The sequence below is a fragment of the Trematomus bernacchii genome, unplaced genomic scaffold, assembly GCF_902827165.1.
Source record: "Trematomus bernacchii unplaced genomic scaffold, fTreBer1.1, whole genome shotgun sequence".
Taxonomy (NCBI): domain Eukaryota; kingdom Metazoa; phylum Chordata; class Actinopteri; order Perciformes; family Nototheniidae; genus Trematomus; species Trematomus bernacchii.
Window position 1 is genome coordinate 30,270,886 of NW_022987739.1, and position 4,776 is coordinate 30,275,661.

A 4,776-nucleotide genomic window follows, 5' to 3' on the forward strand; every position below is an offset into this window, starting at 1 on the left:
CTTTCACACATGTCGTTATTTTACATACAATAATAATAATTCCTGTCTTTAATACTGGTGATAATAAAGCTCGTTATGATGTATTGATTGATATTAGTTTTCCTGTGTAATGATTATTATCTGAATGAATGACAGGAAGGAGAGGAGGAAGCAGCTGTGGGGGGGGACTCTTCAATAGAGGAAAGGAGGACAGTAGAAATATTTATTGTGTTTAAACTCTGTATATGTGTTATAATTGTCTGGCTGCTGTTTTTCAGCACAAACAAATGAATTAATCTCTAATGCAATTCTGTACATTGGAAACCCCTTATTTAGCATTCATAAGCATTATAAAAACATGCAATATATAACGTTGTTTTAATCAAGTATTTTCATATATTCATCCACATCTATACATCTTCCTGTGAGCACCAGATTGTAAAGGCTGCTGTTTTTCTTACAATACTTAAAGGGGACCTATCATGCAAAATGCACTTTTGTACGTCTTTTATACATGAATATGTGTCCCCGGTGTTCCAGGAAACTCACCAAGTGTCAGAAAACACAACCCTCTCTATTTTCCTCCATACCCAAATCTCTAAAAAAGGGGCTGCAACGGATCTGATAAAAACTGATCCAGATTTGAACACTGTCCTGACGTCAGGACGGTGGCGCTACGGCTATTGGGCCAACTCCACCAATCAGGAGGAGACAGCCACGGCCATTGCCGTTCGAAAGCGCTGGAGACGCTGTAGTACATATGCCAGGCCAGTAGATGGTGCTGTTCTCACTGAATCTGCCCTTGCAAAAACAGAGCTAGAAAATGTCAAATTGAGCGAAATGAGGCATGGCTAAAATGCATGATCTGTTTGGTATTTTGAAAAAAAAAAGGAGAAATATGCCTTATATAGGTATGGTCCTACACTATATTATTCAAATATAGCATGATAGGTCCACTTTAACATTTTTCTATTAATCTTACTATCTTCCTAAAGTAAGTTTTCCTGTTGGATCTTCAGCATCACATAGTAAACTGCTTAGATCTGATTTTCAGCTTAGAGTTACAGGTTGAATATGCAGAGATGGCAGAAGTACTCACTTCCTGTACTCAAGTAGAAGTACAGATACTCGTGTTTAAAAATGCTCTGGTAAAAGTAGAAGTACTGACTAAACTTCTTTACTCAAGTAAAAGTAAAGAGGGCTTTGAAATGTACTTAAGTAAAAAGTACCCATAACTAGCAGCTGTTTTAAAGAGTACCTGACCTCCCTTTATATTAATAGAACAATAATGTCATTGTTAGCTAATGAATGTTTCCATGCTGAACAACGGCAACATGACAACGTTTTCATTGGTCCCTCTTCTTTAGAGAAGACCAGGAAATGATGGATACACGGATCGTGTTCAAATCAATAGGCACGCAATGACTCTAAATAATAATGATCACGCCACCAAACACACATTCAAACTAAAGGAACCAGCCTGTTTGGGAAATGTGAGAAGTAGAAAGTACAGGTATTTGGGTTCAACATGTAAGAAGTAGAAAGTACAGGTATTTGGGTTCAACATGTAAGAAGTAGAAAGTACAGGTATTTGGGTTCAACATGTAAGAAGTAGAAAGTACAGGTATTTGTGTTCAACATGTAAGAAGTAGAAAGTACAGGTATTTGTGTTCAAAATGTAAGAAGTAGAAAGTACAGGTATTTGTGTTCAAAATGTAAGAAGTAGAAAGTACAGGTATTTGTGTTCAAAATGTAAGAAGTAGAAAGTACAGGTATTTGTGTTCAAAATGTAAGAAGTGGAAAGTACAGGTATTTGTGTTCAAAATGTAAGAAGTAGAAAGTACAGGTATTTGTGTTCAAAATGTAAGAAGTAGAAAGTACAGGTATTTGTGTTCAACATGTAAGAAGTAGAAAGTACAGGTATTTGGGTTCAAAATGTAAGAAGTAGAAAGTACAGGTATTTGTGTTCAAAATGTAACAAGTACAAAGTACAGGTATTTGTGTTCAACATGTAAGAAGTAGAAAGTACAGGTATTTGTGTTCAAAATGTAAGAAGTAGAAAGTACAGGTATTTGTGTTCAACATGTAAGAAGTAGAAAGTACAGGTATTTGTGTTCAAAATGTAAGAAGTAGAAAGTACAGGTATTTGGGTTCAAAATGTAAGAAGTAGAAAGTACAGGTATTTGTGTTCAAAATGTAAGAAGTAGAAAGTACAGGTATTTGTGTTCAAAATGTAAGAAGTAGAAAGTACAGGTATTTGTGTTCAAAATGTAAGAAGTAGAAAGTACAGGTATTTGGGTTCAACATGTAAGAAGTAGAAAGTACAGGTATTTGTGTTCAAAATGTAAGAAGTAGAAAGTACAGGTATTTGAGTTCAAAATGTAAGAAGTAGAAAGTACAGGTATTTGTGTTCAAAATGTAAGAAGTAGAAAGTACAGGTATTTGTGTTCAAAATGTAAGAAGTCAAAGTAAAAAGTCGTCAGAAAAATAAGTAGTGGAGTAAAGTACTGATACCAGAGAAATGTACTTAAGTACAGTAACGAAGTATTTGTACTCCACTACTTCCCACCTCCGTGTACATGAAATAGGCAACCATAAAAAACAGATGAGTGTTTGTTTTTGTATGAAATAATGCTTCATAAATAACTCCAGAGGCGCTGGTGAGGAAACCTTCACTAAAGGAGGAAGAGAGGAGTTTATATAGAAGTAAATAAAACACTCAGAACATCAGAGGAGAGCTGATTAACATCCTGACACTTCTGATCTCATCACATGATATTTATGTTCAGAGGTGGAAGAAGTACTCAGATCTTGTACTTGAGTAAAAGTAGAAGTACTCAGATCTTGTACTTGAGTTAACGTAGAAGTACTCAGATCTTGTACTTGAGTTAAAGTAGAAGTACTCAGATCTTGTACTTGAGTAAAAGTAGAAGTACTCAGATCTTGTACTTGAGTAAAAGTAGAAGTACTCAGATCTTGTACTTGAGTAAAAGTAGAAGTACTCAGATCTTGTACTTGAGTAAAAGTAGAAGTACTCAGATCTTGTACTTGAGTAAAAGTAGAAGTACTCAGATCTTGTACTTGAGTAAAAGTAGAAGTACTCAGATCTTGTACTTGAGTAAAAGTAGAAGTACTCAGATCTTGTACTTGAGTAAAAGTAGAAGTACTCAGATCTTGTACTTGAGTAAAAGTAGAAGTACTCAGATCTTGTACTTGAGTAAAAGTAGAAGTACTCAGATCTTGTACTTGAGTAAAAGTAGAAGTACTCAGATCTTGTACTTGAGTAAAAGTAGAAGTACTCAGATCTTGTACTTGAGTAAAAGTAGAAGTACTCAGATCTTGTACTTGAGTAAAAGTAGAAGTACTCAGATCTTGTACTTGAGTAAAAGTAGAAGTACTCAGATCTTGTACTTGAGTAAAAGTAGAAGTACTCAGATCTTGTACTTGAGTAAAAGTAGAAGTACTCAGATCTTGTACTTGAGTAAAAGTAGAAGTACTCAGATCTTGTACTTGAGTAAAAGTAGAAGTACTCAGATCTTGTACTTGAGTAAAAGTAGAAGTACTCAGATCTTGTACTTGAGTAAAAGTAGAAGTACTCAGATCTTGTACTTGAGTAAAAGTAGAAGTACTCAGATCTTGTACTTGAGTAAAAGTAGAAGTACTCAGATCTTGTACTTGAGTAAAAGTAGAAGTACTCAGATCTTGTACTTGAGTAAAAGTAGAAGTACTCAGATCTTGTACTTGAGTAAAAGTAGAAGTACTCAGATCTTGTACTTGAGTAAAAGTAGAAGTACTCAGATCTTGTACTTGAGTAAAAGTAGAAGTACTCAGATCTTGTACTTGAGTAAAAGTAGAAGTACTCAGATCTTGTACTTGAGTAAAAGTAGAAGTACTCAGATCTTGTACTTATGTCAAAGTAGAAGTACTCAGATCTTGTACTGAGTAAAAGTAGAAGTACTCAGATCTTGTAGTAAAAGTAGAAGTACCAGAGTGTTGGAATACTCTGTTACAGTAAAAGTCCTGCATTCAAAATGTTCCTCAAGTGAAAGTAGAAAAGTATTATCATCAAAATATAGTGAAAGTAGCGACAGTAAAAGTAGTCATTGTGCAGATTGGTCCATTTCAGAATAATATATATGATATGTTTTATAATGATTGATCATGAAGTGTTCTCAAAGCTGGTAAAGGTGCAGCTAGTTTGAATGACTTTGTATACTGCAGGGTAGCTTGTGAATTTACTCCAGGTGGAACTAAAGTCTGATTTAACACTTGATTATATTTCACATCATTCATCCACATCTGTAAAGTAACTAAAGGGATTAAATACATGTAGTGGAGTAAAAGTAAAAAGTAGCATAAAATAGAAATACTCAAGTGAAGTGCAAGTACCTAACATTTGTACTTAAGTACAGTACTTGAGTAAATGTACTTAGTTACTTCCTACCTCTGTTATTAGCAACACCTGTGCTTTTCAAACGACAAGTTAATATAACATCTCCACTCAGTTTAGATTATTATTTATTATCATGTTGATGTATGTGGTGATGGCGCCCCCTAGTGTTCAATAGAGGTATAGAAGAGTGACTTGTTTTGGGATCTTTGGTGCTTTAATTGATACCTCTGTTTCTTAACAATTCAGAGGGAAAATTGTACTTTTTAATGCAATATATTTATTGACTTAGGTAATTTTTTTGCTGTACTTCAACATTGAAACTGTATAATAAATATACAAAAATTAGACAATTTAAAATAAAAAAGATTAAGGAATTAAACTATAAAAAAGATGATCGTAAAGTC